General features: G+C 38.4%; 1 non-coding gene across 1 annotated transcript; it reads left to right on the forward strand.

Annotated features, from left to right (window-relative positions):
• The first annotated feature begins 10,580 nt into the window (after window positions 1-10,580).
• LOC141715712 (small nucleolar RNA R71) lies at window positions 10,581-10,687 on the forward strand. Its single transcript, XR_012572464.1, has one exon. It is a non-coding gene; the product is annotated as a small nucleolar RNA R71 (small nucleolar RNA).
• Window positions 10,688-18,145: the final 7,458 nt, after the last annotated feature.

An 18,145-nucleotide genomic window follows, 5' to 3' on the forward strand; every position in this document is an offset into this window, starting at 1 on the left:
CAAGCCATTTATCACCCCCAGTCGCTCAGGCAAATTTTCTACCCGTTATACTGTTGTTGTGATGTAAATATATGTATATGCATTATCTTTTGATAAGTGCATGATTGTTATTAGCAAATCTTGCGATATATTGGAGCATGTGATATGGTATATATGCATGTCTGTTTCGTAATCTTGATATCTAATTGTTGATTCAATTGCTTATAAACTGCATAATACCTATGCTAGAGATAAGCAGTAGTTGCGTATACCCTTAGTATAGGGGACCCAAAGGTGAACATTTTTCTAAACCGGGAGTCGATGTTCCCGAGTATAATATATATATATATATATATATATATTTATATATATATATATTGTTATAGTTTTCAAAACTATTAATCGAATAAGGTTTATTCGATAACTTTATTTTATTTATTTAATGAATATTATTTTGAATATTCATTCGAGGATTTATGACTCCGTTATTTTATTTAATGAATATTATTTTTGAATATTCATTTGAGGACTTATGACTCCACTTATTTACTAAATATTATTCTTTATTTTATTAAAGAATAATGTTTCGATAATCAAACTTATTTTTGATTATTCAAATAAAGATAGCACTTTCGTATAAGTATATCTTTGGTTATTTAATATTCATTCCAAGTAAGAGTTTTAAAACTTCTACTTCAAATTGTTTATATAGAGATTATCCTTATGGGAATATTATTTAAATAATAATATTCAGATATTTTCTAATATATCGGGACTGATTATTTCATTAAATCAGCATTACTCCAAACATTCTTAAAAATGTTTTCGAGTCTTCAAAATGATTTTAAAAGTTAGAGCGGATCCCAAAACTCATTTTTATATTTAAGATCTTCCTTTCAAAGGAGATTTAAATACTCGCTGAAAACCTAAGGGATCCGGCTCTGTGGTGTATTTTATATGCGCAACGAGGTTGCTGTTTTGATAAATGAGTTGATTACTTACCTAACGTTCGGGAAGTAAGTCTATCTATTGAGTCGGCATAAGCAACATGGGCTCAGTGGGCGTCCATGAAAGTGTAAGTGGCTCAGTGGGAGTCCATCAAATACGTAAGTGGCTGAATGGCAGTCCAGCATAAGGTCCTATTGCGGCCACGGTGATGACCAGTGGGGAATTCGTCCATCTACTAGTAGAAAAGGTTACTTATTGGTATCTTTGCCTGATCAGCAAGATATCAGGTTTATGCCAAGGTTTTCTCCTTTCCAAATTTATTGGATATTGCAACTCTGTTTATAATTTTCATAACAGAGGTTTTCAAGGAGTGTATGAAATATATATATAGGTGTATAAATATATCGGGACTTAATGAAATATCTCGTAACTTCATTATTTATAATGATATTTCAAAGATTGAATATATCCAAGTCTTTTCTTGTAGTCTCATCTGTGTGATGAACTTTTGAAACTAATTATAACTTGAACGGTGGTAGTTCAAGTAGTATTCGAAAAAGATATAAGTATATGGGAGTATCTTGTAACTTCATCTTTTCAACTTATATCTAGTAAATGATTATCTTATGCATGACAAAGATTTTCAGAAAAACGTTGAGACAAGGTTAGATATATGAGATCACCTTGCAACGATATTTTTATACAGTTATAAACTGGAACTCTGTGTATATTTGTTAGGGCGAAAACACGCACTAATATTCACGCAAGTATACGCGTTCGCAAGTAATATAGAATACTTTCTAGTTCGTTCCCTCAGAGACTCAGACTAAATTATTGTCTAATTAAACTCACTCACCAATGTATGATTACTTCTCAATGTTAAGACAATAACACTTAAAATTATTGATTAAATATTAACTATAATTAACTACTTAATTAATCACTTAACTAACACTTCAATTTATCAATAATAAAACACACATGAGATCACAACTTCATTATTACTTCCTTCTATAGCCATTGTTATTACCTTTAGCATGTGACAGTGATGATATTAATCGAATAACACGAAACTGATAAAAGCCAACTTTCATTGTACTAATACCATTCTACCAAGCATCCACAATTAAGATAGAAGTTGAATAGTCATCAATTATGTTGAGTTCCCATATGTCTACAGAAATTGACAACACAATGATTTAAGCACAAGTTATTCCTTTTGATTACATAGGGCAAATAAAACTGTTAGAGTTACCCACTAATCATGCACAACGTACATGAACCTATGCTAGCATGGCAAGTTCTAAATCTCAAGATCCACCGTCACTTCACAAGAGATTAACACCCTATCTTATATGTTCGCGACGCACATAAGACGAATATGCACAACCAATACTAGATATCATGCAATCATCACACACTAAAGTATTAAACAATTAACTAAAGAATTCCATAATAAATCCGTTGCAACCTCATGATCACGATTAGCCCATAATAGCACTTATCGTCATCATGGGTTCATATGAAATCATGATAAACAAACACAAGAAAATAATAACTAAACTAATTATATTAAAACAGAGTACGTCACAAGAGTAAATAAGTTCCAAGCAAGAAAACTAGCATCCAATGTTACAACGAAACAAGAATCACAAGAAAATATGCTTCCTCTTCGTTGCGGTGTGCTAAATCGGTCTTCTTCCTTATCTCCTTCGCTCCTTGCGTAAAAACACAATCTTCTTCAATCCACCCTTGTGAAAACGTCTCAAATCTACTTATATAATAGTTACATAAAACTCAGATTACATAGAAGTGGAAACCAAACAGAAGTAGAAGTCTTAAAATAATTGTTTTTTTTCCCGACCCTGCGCGGCCGCTCAGCAATGCTGAGCGGGCGCTCAGACCTCTATTGGAAAAATTCTGATTTCGCTCCGTTTCTTCGCCGTAATCTGCCCGTTTCTTCCCTCTCGCAATGGTGAACACATGCCAAGGCTTATTCTTGATGATTCCTCCCCCGAAATGCAACTAAACCCCTGAAATGCATAAACACTAGAAAAACGCATCAAATACACAAAATACTTGATTTCAAGACACCAATTTAAGCCATTTTAAGACGCTCTAAGTGGTATAAAATGCCACTTATCACACCCCCAAACTTAAATCGATGCTTGTCCTCAAGCGTCACAGACTCAAAAATAAATAAAAACATGCATGAATGCAATCTATATGAAAATGCAGCGATCCCCCTTACTACAATTAACCAACCAAATTGTCATATCTCAACGAATGCAGTTAGACAACTAAAGATCAATAAACTCATGCAAACGGACATACAGCCAGAAACGTGGTGTGTGCAAATGCTTAACAGATATGCTTCGGAACTAGACCAATTACTATGACTAGACTATCCTCAAGGCAATCCTACGATTATACAAAGAATAAAAAATTCTAGGCACAAAGTGATATACAACACTACAAGAACTCTGGAGCTTACTACGAAATCGTGCTTTTTATTTACAACTCAAATGCTTATTTGACCGTGCAATGAGTGAGGTCCACAAAAGACTTATACAATGGTATCCATGTAACGAGCGTTAGGTTAGCGGATCCCAGACTCTAAAAGCCTTAGGTCACTAGGCACAAAGTCCCCTAAGAACTTAATAACTCGAATACCAAAGAGCCCACTCTTGATCAATTATGCAATTCTTTTTTTTTATACTTCTGAGCAAGTGCGTTTCGCTCCATCTTGCTCAACCCTAGACTACTCGCACCATATGCAAGCCGGCTACTAGCCATTTGACGCCTAGCCACAACTAGCAACAACTTCCATATTTTTTTCTCCAAAATTTTTTCTTTTTCATCTCTTTATCACTAAGAACCTATAATCGAATTCTAAGCATAATAAGTAGATTGACCTTGAAAACAACCAAATCATAACAACAATCTAGCCCTTACGCATTCTCTAAGACTTAATGGACTTACAATTGTTTCTAGCATGCATATCAACCTACACAACTTAATATCACTTTAATGCTATCACTACACTCGCATCAATATCACAATTCAGTCGATAAATTATTGCAAAAGGGATCATGGTAAATGCATGAGCTACATGACATTCATAAAAAAAACTATATGGCATAAATTATGCAACTATATGAACTAAATTATCATGAATATGCAACTAAATGACACACACACAATATTCCTTAACTACCACCCCCAAACTAAAAATCTTCACTGTCCTCAGTGAAAGTAGTAGAAAGGAACACAGGGTATACCTACTCGGAGTCATCATCATCATCACCCTCAGTGGGTGGAGTATCAGGCGGCGGGTATGCAGAGTCCTCACCAAAAACTGGCCACTGGATATCAGCTCCAAGGCCTCGAAAAGCAGTCCCTAACGCAAGGGTGAGCTCCTGAGCAAACCTGCTCTGCGTCTCATACATGGCATCCATCCGCCGTGAAAGCCTCCTATACTGGGCATCAACCATCCCAGCACCCTCCTAAGCTCTCGAAGAACCAGCCTCATCACGCCCTGGCCTAGCCATAATAGCACCTCGTGCTGGACGCCCTCCTGGAAGATGATAACCCAACCCATGCTCCTCAGGCTCACCACCGGTCCACTCCTGCATCCCATTCAGAGTGCCAGAATTAATCGGAGCTGCTGGCAACTGCAACTGCTCATGAGCCGGCCAGTTCACCCCCACTGCTCGGCATAGCTTCGTAACCGTAGATGCATAAGGGATGTTCATATGTTTCGCTCCCCTCAAAAACTTCAGAATTCCTTGGTAGATAAACTCACCAAGGTCCACATAGTATTCCTCATTCAGAATTCCCCACAACAACTGTGCTCTCTCAACTGTGACCTCGTGTGCATGCGAAGAAGGCAAAATATTAGCACAAATAAATGCATTCCATGCACGGGCATACCTGTTCATGGCGATCGCCGGAAAGTGACGATACTCATTAGTGCCGGTCCTGCAGGTCCAAACTGTGCCCGGTCGACAGAGAGTCGCACAAATCAAATCCAAGTCAAAATCCTCAACAGTCTTTTCATTCCAGTTCTCCTCCTCGGGCTTCCTCTCTCGCTGTCCAATCACATGGCGAATCGCCGCAGGATGATAATCAACCGTCAACCCACGGACCACAGAAAACCCATTCTTTTCGGCCTTCGCGTTCGCGTAGAACTCGCGAACAACGCTCATCGGTACTGCTTCGGGTGACTCACAAAAAGCTATCCACCCCTTCTCTGCAATCATGGGCAGCAACTCACCATCCCTCCCCGATGGTAAAAACCCCCTCTCCTTCAGAATCGGCTTCCCCAACAGCCTAGTGTACTCCTCCTCCGCAGCTCTGTCAGTTAACCGAGGCCTTGCAGCAGTACCCCTCGATGAATCAGCAGTAGGAACTGTGCTGCTGCTGTCAATAGTGCGTGCTCTCTTGGGTGCCATTGATTCGTGAATAAAAGTGTGTAAGAACTGATTTTTGATGTTTGTGAGAGGGTTTAAGTGTAGGAAGTTTTGTGGGAGATATGTAGGATAGATGTATGTATATATAGGGTGTGGATTAGATTAGGGTTTGGGGATTAAGGAGTAAAATGGTGGGGTAGTGGGAACAAATCGTGGGTTTATGGGCTAAAACTATTTTTGTGTTTGTTTTTTTTTTCCTGAACTGAAAAAAAAATTCTGGTACTCGACCCCTGAGCGGTCGCTCAGCAAAACTGAGCGGTCGCTCAGCAAAGCTGAGCGGGCGCTCAGGGGGTCACTGGAAAAAAAAAATTGCAGCCCCTATTTTCTGATTTTTTTTGTGTTTTTGGATAGGTTATTAACTTCTAAGGGTTCCTGTAACAACAGTTCATGGGTTGCCTCCCATGCAGCGCTTCTTTTTCGTCATTAGCTTGACGTTTCGTACCCTTCTCAAGTAGTCAACAAAATGGCACTAACCACTTCTCGGTTTGCCATGTCCCCATAGTAGTGCTTCAACCGCTGACCGTTAACCTTGAATGCTTGGTCCGGATCATTCTCAAAAATTTCCACCGCTCCATGTGGAAACACAGTTTTGATAATAAAAGGTCCAGACCACCTTGATTTTAACTTCCCAGGAAAAAGTCGGAGCCGAGAGTTGAATAAGAGAACTTGTTGCCCTGGCACAAATAACTTTGGATGTAGCTTCCTATCGTGCCACCTCTTCACCTTTTCCTTATACATTTTGTTATTTTCGTACGCTTGAAGTCGAAATTCATCAAGTTCATTAAGCTGAAGCATTCTTTTCTTACCAGCTGCATCTAAATCCAGGTTCAACTTCTTCAATGCCCAGTAGGCCTTATGCTCAAGCTCCGCAGGTAGATGACATCCCTTACCGTACACCAACTGAAACGGTGACATCCCAAGTGGAGTTTTGTATGCTGTTCTGTAAGCCCAAACAGCTTCATCGAGCTTTAAAGACCAATCCTTCCTTAACGGACAAACAACCTTCTCTAGAATGCGCTTTATCTCTCTGTTAGACACTTCCGCTTGACCATTTGTTTGCGGATGATAGGCAGTAGCTACTCGATGATTCACATTATAACGCTGCATCATAGAAGTGAACTTACGGTTGCAAAAATGCGATCCTTCATCACTTATGATTACCCGAGGTGTTCCAAACCTTGTGAAAATTTGCTTATGAAGAAAATTTAGCACTGCCTTTGCATCATTTGTCGGTAAAGCTTTAACTTCGACCCATTTTGAGACATAATCGACTGCCAGCAAGATGTACTGATTATTGCCAGACGAGATAAAAGGCCCCATGAAATCGATTCCCCATACATCAAAGACCTCGACTTCAAGCATCACATTTAATGGCATTTCATCCTTCCTTGACAAATTTCCCACTCTTTGGCAACGATCACACCTTAAAACAAACTGATGAGCATCCTTGAACAAAGTAGGCCAGAAAAAACCTGCTTGCAGAATACGAGCTGCCGTCTTCTCACCATCATAGTGTCCACCATAAACCGTGGAATGGCAGTCTCGTAATATCCCCTCCATCTCACAGAACGGGATGCATCTCCTGATTATCTGGTCAGCTCCCTGTCTAAACAAATATGGTTCATCCCACGTATACCACTTCACCTCATGCAAAAACTTCTTCTTTTGAGCGGATGTCAAATTAGGAGGCATTATATTGCTGACGAGATAGTTTACAATATCTGCAAACCATGGTTCTTCCTCCTGAATTGCAAACAACTGCTCATCCGAAAAATATTCATTGATCAACGTCCTATCTTGTGAAGTAGAATCGGGATTCTCCAACCTAGAGAGATGGTCAGCTACTTGATTCTCAGTACCTTTTCTATCTTTGATCTCTAACTCAAATTCCTGAAGTAAAAGCACCCAACGAATGAGTCTCGGCTTTGAATCCTTCTTGGAAACCAGATAGCGAATAGCTGCATGATCAGTGAATACTGTTACTTTCGTACCAAGCAGATAAGATCGAAATTTCTCAAAACCAAAGACTATAGCCAAAAGCTCCTTCTCAGTAGTGGTGTAGTTCAATTGGGCACCATTTAAAGTCTTACTCGCATAGTAGACCACATGGAAGAGATTTTTCTTGCGCTGTCCCAGAACTGCACCTACCGCATAATCACTTGCATCACACATCATCTCAAACGGTTCTGTCCAATCTGGTGCTGTAATAACTGGTGCAGTGATCAAACTCTTCTTGAGAGTCTCGAATGCTGCCAAACATTCATCATCAAATTTGAAAGGCACATCTTTCTCAAGCAAATTGCACAACGGCTTAGATATCTTTGAAAAGTCCTTGATGAATCGCCGATAAAAACCCGCATGACCAAGAAAACTACGGATTCCTTTCACAGAATTAGGTGGGGGAAGATTTTCAATGACTCCCACCTTGGCCTTGTCCACCTCCAGACCCTTGCTAGAGACCTTATGCCCAAGGATAATGCCTTCACGCACCATAAAATGACATTTCTCCCAATTGAGCACCAAATTAGTTTCCACGCATCTTTTGAGTACGGCGCGCAGATTATTTAAACATTCATCATATGAGTGTCCAAAGATGGAGAAGTCATCCATGAACACTTCGACGTTATTTCCAATCATGTCAGAGAATATAGCCATCATACATCTCTGAAAGGTGGCCGGGGCGCCACATAACCCAAACGAAACTCTTCGCAAAGCAAACGTGCCAAATGGACAAGTGAAGGTAGTCTTTTCCTGATCCTCTGGTGCAATACAAATCTGATTATACCCGGAATAACCATCCAGAAGACAAAAATACTCATGACCCCTCAATCTGTCAAGCATCTGATCAATAAATGGAAGAGGGAAGTGATCCTTCCTTGTGGCTTTGTTCAATTTTCTATAATCCATGCATACTCTCCATCCTGTAACTGTTCGAGTAGGGATGAGCTCATTCTTTTCATTTGCGACCACAGTGATACCTCCCTTCTTAGGTACACATTGTACGGGGATCACCCACGAGCTGTCAGAAATAGGATAAATGATGCCTGCATCTAGCCATTTCAGAATTTCTTTCTTCACCACCTCCTTCATGATGGGATTCAGTCTTCGCTGCTGTTCCACAGTTGGCTTACTACCTTCCTCTAGCAGAATTTTATGCATATAATATGAAGGACTTATCCCCTTGATGTCTGCTATGGTCCATCCTATAGCCGATTTGAATTCTCTCAAAATCCTTAAGAGCTTGTCTTCCTCACTACCTGAAAGGTCAGATGAAATAATAACAGGTAACGTAGATGAATCACCTAAAAAAGCATACCTCAAGTGCTCAGGTAATGGCTTGAGCTCCAAGGTAGGCGCTTCCTCTATTGATGGTTGAGCTTCCCTTCAGCGTTCTTAAGGTCAGAAGTACCAAGAGATTCAAATGGTATGTCCAGCTTTCGCTTCCAGGGAGAAGCGTTCAGATATTGTAATTGCTCGTTGCTATCTTCATCATCGCTGTCAAAATCCCCCACTAAGGCCTTTTCCAATGCATCAGACATTAGCATGTGATCGAGTTCCGAAGTAACCGCAGAATCAATCACATCCAATTTTAAGCACTCCTCATCTTCTGTAGGGAATTTCATTGCCTTGAACACGTTGAAGGTCACATCCTGATCTTGGATCCGCATAGTAAGTTCCCCTTTTTGCACATCTATCAAGGTACGGCCAGTAGCCAAGAAAGGCCTTCCCAAGATTATGGGAATTTTCTTATCTTCCTCAAAATCCAAAATAACAAAATCTGCTGGAAAGAAGAGCTTATCCACCTTGACGAGCACATCCTCAACTATGCCCCTTGGGTAAGTAATGGAACGGTCAGCCAATTGTAGCGACATGTATGTGGGTTTTGGATCAGGCAGATCCAGCTTTTTAAAGATCGACAACGGCATCAGATTAATGCTTGCTCCCAAATCACAAAGGCACTTGTCAAACGTCAGATTGCCAATTGTGCAAGGAATGGTGAAGCTTCCTGGATCTTTCAGTTTTGGTGGTAACTTTTGCTGCAGAACAGCGCTGCATTCTTCTGTGAGAGCAACGGTTTCAAGGTCATCCAGTTTCACCTTCCTTGAAAGAATAGTCTTCATAAACTTCGCATAACTGGGCATTTGTTCCAGAGCCTCAGCGAAAGGTATATTGATGTGAAGTTTCTTGAACACCTCCAGAAACTTCCCGAACTGTCTATCCAACTTTTGTTGCTGCAATCTCTTAGGAAAAGGTGGTGGAGAATAGAGCTGTTTCTCCCCTGTATTAGCCTCAGGCAGAGTGTGTTCAACAGTAGTCTTCCTTGGTTCCGCCGCTTTCTCCTTTTGCTTAGATTCTTCACCTCTAATTTCAGCTTCTACTTCTTTTGCCTTTTCAGTATCAGCTACTTTTCCAGACCTTAAGGTAATAGCCTTGACTTGCTCTTTAGCTTCCTTCCTGCCTGGTACTTCCGTGTCACTGGGAAGAGTGCCAGGTTGACGATTGAGCACTGCATTGGCTAATTGACCGATTTGATTTTCCAAGGTCTTGATAGAAACCGCCTGACTCTTGCACAACAGCTTAAGTTCCTCAAAATCAGCACTAGTAGGTGCAGCTGCACTTCCCTGTTGAGGATATAATTACCTTGTAACATACTGCTGTGGTTGCTGGAATCCAGGTGGGTTAAACTGTTTACTCACTCCTTGCTGATATGGTGGCTGAATAGCATTCTGATTATTCCCCCAGCTGAAATTTAGATGATTTCTGTTGTTAGGATGATAGGTCGCTGGCACAGGCTGCTGTTGTCGCTGATAATTATTCACATACTGAACAGATTCATTGACAAGAGAACACTGATCCGTAGCATGAGAACCTGCACAAAGCTCACAAACCATAGCTATTTGATTAACTCCATACGTAGCCAGAGAATCAACCTTCATTGATAGCGCTTGGAGCTGGGCTGCAATAGCGGTGGCTGCATCAACTTCCAGAATACCTGCTACCTTGCCTGACGTCATCCTCTGAGTTGGGTTTTGATGCTCATTTGCAGCCATCGTCTCTATAAGATTATACGCCTCAGTATAGCTTTTATCCCATAAGGCGCCTCCAGTTGCTGCATCGAGCATGGGCCGAGATTGGGCCCCCAAACCATTATAGAAACCAGTGATCACCCTCCAATCTGGCATTCCATGATGTGGACATTTTCTCAACATTTCCTTGTAGCGTTCCCAAGCCTCGCACATAGATTCTGTAGGTTGCTGCGCAAACTGAGTAAGAGCACTCCTCATAGCAGCAGTCTTTGCCATCGGATAAAACTTCACCAGAAACTTATGCGCAAGATCTTGCTACGTAGTGATGGACCCAGCTGGTTCAGAATGTAACCAGTCTTTAGCCTTGTCCCTCAGTGAGAATGGGAAAAGCCTCAACTTGATAGCCTCATCAGTCACGCCATTATACTTAAAAGTGCTGCAGATCTTGACAAAATTCCTTATGTGCATGTTGGGGTCTTCAGTTGCCGCTCCTCCAAAAGAAACAGAATTCTGCACCATCTGAATAGTGCCCGGCTTGATTTCAAAGGTGTTAGCTTGAATAGCCGGATGAAGGAAACTTGACTGAATGTCATCAATTTTAGGCCGAGAAAAATCCATAAGAGCTGGATCAGCTTGAACAATACGATCTCCCATATTTACTGGTTCTTTCTGCTCAGTTCCTGAATCTGAATCCTCAAAATCTAACTTCTCCGGAATATCAAGAACTTCGTCTGTCTCCTCAGCTGTATCTAAAGTCCTCTTGCGAGCACGAGAACGAGTTTGCATAAACGCTTGCTAAAGTACCTGAAACACAACCGGAAAAAATAAGTAACTACTACGTCCTAATCATTGAGTCCTAATGACCAATGATGGTAAGTACATAAACTAAACAAATACGCCGAGTCCCCGGCAGCGGTGCCAAAAACTTGTTAGGGCGAAAACACGCACTAATATTCACGCAAGTATACGCGTTCGCAAGTAATATAGAATACTTTCTAGTTCGTTCCCTCAGAGACTCAGACTAAATTATTGTCTAATTAAACTCACTCACCAATGTATGATTACTTCTCAATGTTAAGACAATAACACTTAAAATTATTGATTAAATATTAACTATAATTAACTACTTAATTAATCACTTAACTAACACTTCAATTTATCAATAATAAAACACTCATGAGATCACAACTTCATTATTACTTCCTTCTATAGCCATTGTTATTACCTTTAGCATGTGACAGTGATGATATTAATCGAATAACATGAAACTGATAAAAGCCAACTTTCATTGTACTAATACCATTCTACCAAGCATCCACAATTAAGATAGAAGTTGAATAGTCATCAATTATGTTGAGTTCCCATATGTCTACAGAAATTGACAACACAATGATTTAAGCACAAGTTATTCCTTTTGATTACATAGGGCAAATAAAACTGTTAGAGTTACCCACTAATCATGCACAATGTACATGAACCTATGCTAGCATGGCAAGTTCTAAATCTCAAGATCCACCGTCGCTTCACAAGAGATTAACACCCTATCTTATATGTTCGCGACGCACATAAGACGAATATGCACAACCAATACTAGATATCATGCAATCATCACACACTAAAGTATTAAACAATTAACTAAAGAATTCCATAATAAATCCGTTGCAACCCCATGATCACGATTAGCCCATAATAGCACTTATCGTCATCATGGGTTCATATGAAATCATGATAAACAAACACAAGAAAATAATAACTAAACTAATTATATTAAAACAGAGTACGTCACAAGAGTAAATAAGTTCCAAGCAAGAAAACTAGCATCCAACGTTACAACGAAACAAGAATCACAAGAAAATATGCTTCCTCTTCGTTGCGGTGTGCTAAATCGGTCTTCTTCCTTATCTCCTTCGCTCCTTGCGTAAAAACACAATCTTCTTCAATCCATCCTTGTGAAAACGTCTCAAATCTACTTATATAATAGTCCCATAAAACTCAGATTACATAGAAGTGGAAACCAAACAGAAGTAAAAGTCTTAAAATAATTGTTTTTTTCCCGTCCCTGCGCGGCCGCTCAGCATAGCTGAGCGGGCGCTCAGCTTGCTGCGCGGCCGCTCAGCAATGCTGAGCGGGCGCTCAGACCTCTACTGGAAAAATTCTGATTTCGCTCCATTTCTTCGCCGTAATCTGCCCGTTTCTTCCCTCTCGCAATGGTGAACACATGCCAAGGCTTATTCTTGATGATTCCTCCCCCGAAATGCAACTAAAACCCTGAAATGCATAAATAATAGAAAAACGCATCAAATACACAAAATACTTGATTTCAAGACACCAATTTAAGCCATTTTAAGACGCTCTAAGTGGTATAAAATGCCACTTATCAATATTATACATGGCAGAGGATTTCAAAGATTTTGAAAAGTATATATGTATATATACTGAATATTTTGTGACTTCGTCGCATTAAGATATCAAACTTGGTTCATTTCTTCTTGACCAAGACTTTCTTGAGTACTATGAGAATGCTCATATATTGTTAATTATTATACATATTATTTCAGTGGGCTTATTGCTCACCCTTGCTTTCTTCTTTCATCACACAAAAACAGATAGAAAAGATGAACAGGACCAAGCTTCCGATTCGCAAGCGGTTAGGAAATGTTCCGCAGTTTTCTAGAAGCGTTGATGTCGCCGTAGCTGAGGTAGGAGCAACCAATAGGCTAGGTTTTCAACTATTGATGAACCAGACCTATGTATAATATGAATTATAATAATGGCAAGGAATTTGTAAATTATCCAGAAACCCTTTTAAGGTGTAACGGTTTATAATTGTGGAATAAAATGACTTGTGTTATTTTTGGTATTCATCTCTGAGACTATAACTTGTGGTGTGTGTGTGAGTATTGTGGGGTCACAGTACTCAGTAGTTGGTTGACTGTTAAGATTAAGTATTGATAAGAGAAATGGAACTCGTGACAACCCGAATCCCCGACCCCGGATTTTGGGGTGTTACATATAGGATGATCAAGCTAGCTAGCAAAATAGTGTGCTAAGGAAGCTAACCATGTAGTCTAGCTTGTAACCTAGCAAGCTATTAAGATTTGTCCCCAAGATTTGCTATAAAGATTAAACCTAGAATGCTATACTAGGAAGAATAAAATCAAGTGCAAGATATCACCCCATCTTCCTAGAAGCGACCTAGCAAATCAACCAAGCTAAGAAACCAAGAGTAGTATAAATACCCCCATTGATGCTCCATTCGGCTATTGATGAAAAAGAAGGGGAATTCAAATTCAAAACTCAAAGTTCTAGCTCTTGTTAAATTCTCCCATTAATTCTCAAGCCTCCTAGCAATTAAACTAAGGTAAGAAAATTCTTTCATCTCTTTTTATCAAGGTTTGATGGGTGAAATAAAATCAAGAAACTCAATAGTGAATAGTATGAATAGTAACCTCTCTTTGGTTTCTTGATTTCAATCTTGGTTTTAGGTTCCAAAAATCATACCAACCACTTCCAAGCCTCCACCATCCTCAAGAACACATCTCAAGCTTTCAATAAAGGTAAAAATCTTTGGTCCAACTTTATTTAAGATTCATTTTTAAGATCCATTTAGTATGTGGTAGTGAACATAGTTTAATGAGTGGTATTGATGAAATCTTGGTATTTAAGTTAAGTAGATTTAAGGTTGATTGTTGTTGCCTCAAGAACATGATGTTCTTGAGAGGAGTTTGTGTGTTGATTATGGAATGATTATTGTTGGTGGTTGTATTAAGAGTTAGGGCGTAAACAAAACCCCGATCGTAAACGTAACTTCGTTAAAACCAACAAATCGTAACTTTAAGTTTCTGCAGAAAGTCCCGAAGTTTTAAACTTTAGTTTCTAGAAAAATAACCCTTTTTTAGGATATACAATGTTATAAGGATCGTTTAGGCTCTTGAATTGCTTGATTCCGATTTACGGATCAAAAGTTATGGTCGTTTTACTAAAAGTGATTTACGCGACAAAAACTGCTACAAATCATGAATTTTGAAAATATAAAGGATTAACTTGAAAGTGTTCATAAATCATGAAATTTTTACAGAGAGTAACATATTAAGTTTCCTAACTGCCATAAAAAATTTCAAGTAAAAATAATGATTTTTCAATTTTATAAAAATGTCGGAGCCGAGATCACGCGAGTAGAAACCCTAAGAATCCATAAGCGGAGCCGACGACGATAATAAGAATGAACCTAAGATACTTAGAAAAATGAAGCGACCATGATGTGATTATGGACTTAAAGGAATAATAAGAGTAATATAAGCTGAGAGGGTGCATAATAAGTAAAGCATGAGTGCGAGTTGCCGTAAATTAGAACGGAACATAACGAAATGAAATATGTTTATGGTTATAAGTTTTCGAGCGGAACCTAGAGCATCCTCCACCTCGAGATACCCAGGCTGAAAGGAATATGTCCTAAGTCCAATCATGTATTAGGATTTAGGAATAACTTTTATGTAATATGTTTTGATTTCATTGATATTAATAAAGACTTGTTTTATTTTTATTACGGGCTTTATCTATTTAAATGTTTAAATAAGATATACCATAGTTTAGAGTAAAGCTTTTTATGGATTATGATGAGATCATAATAGTGAGACCTAAAAAGATGATAACTCTAAACTTAAATAGTTCCTGGTCATAGGATTACTAACTGGTAATTAATAATCCGCAAAGATCGGTACATACTATGCTTGCTTCATTATGAAGGATGTCTGTTCTCAAAGACATTTGTGTGATGACACTATAGCTAGTATGTAGGTGCTTATTATAGAATAAGTTCACTGAACATGACTCGCACAGCTGAACAACTGATGGAGTTCACTCACGTGTCAGCAGTTGTTCACATAGTGATAGTTGTACAAGTATCCTTAGACTTGAGGTCATCATAGTCATCTTGTGTACACTGAACTATTCTTTGGTTTAGTTCTTAGTCTCCAGGGACAATTATTAGGGCTCTTCTGGGTATAGGAATTTGTACACGAAGATAGTGTATGATCAATAAAGGATCTACCCCTTCCAGTGAAGGAAGCGAATGTTCAAGGCTGATCCACTTATGCTAGTTCAGGAATATCTGGCCAGAGTAAATGAAATTAGAAAGGAGTTTCTAATTTGCATAAAACTATGCATAGTAAATGGTAAACAAAGTGATTGAATTAGATAGGCTTGACACGAGATCCATGCCTTGTATTTAATCGGGACATTGTAGGGTAGAAGGAGTTTATTGTACGGTAACTATTCACTGAATAGGTTCTTGGTATTCTAAGCAGTGAATTCATATTATCCGGATAGTCGCGATATGCTAAGAAGTATCCCTCACGATGTAGAATAAATGTGATTAATTAATTAATCATATTTAATAAATTAGAGAATTTATATAAATAATGATAAAATAGTTTTATTATTATTTATTTCTACTACCGGCTTAATATTGAACCTACAGGGTCACACCATAAAAAGAGAATGATTTAATGGTGGAGGAATTAATTAATAATGGCTAATAATTATTTATTTATGAAATAAATAATTAATTAGAAAATTTAATAATTGATTAAATGAGATTTAATTGATTATAAATTAATTAAGAAAAGTTCTTAATATTATTAATTAAGGATTTAACTTTTGGAAATTAAATCAAGAGAGAGAATTATTTCTAAAGTGTTTAGAAAAAGGATTAATAATTAAAAGGTGTTTTAATTATTAATGAGAATAATAAATGGGATAATAATAATATTATTTATGGGAAAATTTCAGCTGAAAATTTTGCCTATAAATACACTATTATAGACCATATTTTATTAAAACCCCATCGAACACAAAACCCAAAAAGTTTGGAAAACTCAATTCTCTCCACCTCCTTCCTCCTCCTTAACATCGTTTTCTTGGTGGATACCAGTGGAGTGCTTCACACTTGAGGAGCAACTGCTAAGGATCTCTGATCGTTGTCTTCGAATTAATTTTAAAGGTTAGATTCGATCCCTCGAATTTTTATTCATGATCTGTATGCTTTTATTTGGATTTTATATGTGTAAAAGTGTTTTGTCATGCCCCCGCTGCGTTAAAAATCCAACAATGGTATCAGAGCATAGGTTGTATGCATATAGATCTGTGGTAAAAATTTCAGAATTTTATGTGCTTGTATGAATTAATTATGATTTTTACAAGTTATATCATGGATTAGTTTTGTCTGATGAGAAATCGTTTCTCAGAATAATTTTGAATGTTGATCTGGGTTCTACAAGTGTTGTAGATCGTCTGGGTATTTTTTTTCATAATTTTATGATGTATAGATTTTTTATTATGAATTTTTGAAGTTCTAACAATTAAATTCGTAATTAAATAATTATATATATATATGAATTGTTTGTATGTATATATCTGTGTTGTTGCTGCTATTTTTAAAAGAGAACAGACAATGTCTGCTGCACGGAAAAAGACAGCAGTCAGATGTCAGGCGGCTCGTTTTCCGAGGAGGAAGAAGCAGTTAGTTTGTCGTACTACAGCTGAGACTCAATTATTCAAGAGGCTAAAGTTTGATTAGGGAATAACATGAGATGTAATTGACAAGAGTTGTCTGCCTATTGAACATTGCATGGCGGTTCGTGCTACAACCGGGGTTGTATAATGGAATGTAGGATCCCTATTCCTACTAGCATTATGAATGCTTAATTTTTCACGTAGGGGGTTGAATAAATTAGGAAAACTAGTGGGAGCCACTTATGAATAAAGACCCGATTCATATAGTGTTTTAAAATGAAATCGAATATTTGCTAAGTGTTGTTATGTGTTTATCATTTACAGATTTACAATATAGATTATGTCTTCTGCACTATCGCTCAGGAGCATACTAGATGCTCACAAATTGACTGGTCCTAATTATGCTGACTGGCTTCGAAACTTGAGAATTGTTCTCAGGATTGAGAAGCTGTAATACGTGATTGACTCACCTAAGCTTACTGAACCTGCTAGCGATGCGTATAATGATGAACATGTTGTGTATCGTAAGTGGATAGATGATGCAAATGTTGCTCAATGCATCATGCTAGCTTCCATGAACATTGAGCTACAGAAGCAACATGAGCATATGGATGCTCACACTATCCTCATGTATCTACAAGAGTTGTATGATGTGGCGGGGAGGACAGCTCGATATGAGATATCGAAGGAGCTGTTCGGTTGTAGGATGTCTGAGGGATCATTTGTGAATGACCATGTACTTAAGATGATAAATTTGATTGAACGTCTTGGACAACTTGGTTTTGCCATGGATGGGGAGCTGAGCCAAGACTTAGTTTTGCAATCGCTTCCGAGTTCGTTCTCGCAGTTTGTTGTGAACTTTCACATGAATAAGTTGGATGTCAGCCTGCCTGAACTCCACAACATGTTGAAGACTGCGGAATCGAATTTTCCCCCTAAGAAGAGTTCTGTTCTTCTAATTGGTGAAGGTTCCAATCCTAAGAAAAGGAAGAGGAACCCTTCCAAGAAGAAGAAAGTAGGTGAGAAAACGCCGGTTCCACCAAAAGCTGAATACCCCAAGAGCAAAGTTGTTTGCTTTCACTGTAACAAGGTGGGGCACTGGAAGAGGAACTGCAAGGTTTACTTTGCAGAATTGAAGAAGAAGAAGGGTAGTAAGACTACCGCTTCTGATTCAGGTATGTTCATGATAGAAGTGAATATGTCATT

This window comes from Apium graveolens, chromosome 3, assembly GCF_009905375.1.
Source record: "Apium graveolens cultivar Ventura chromosome 3, ASM990537v1, whole genome shotgun sequence".
Taxonomy (NCBI): domain Eukaryota; kingdom Viridiplantae; phylum Streptophyta; class Magnoliopsida; order Apiales; family Apiaceae; genus Apium; species Apium graveolens.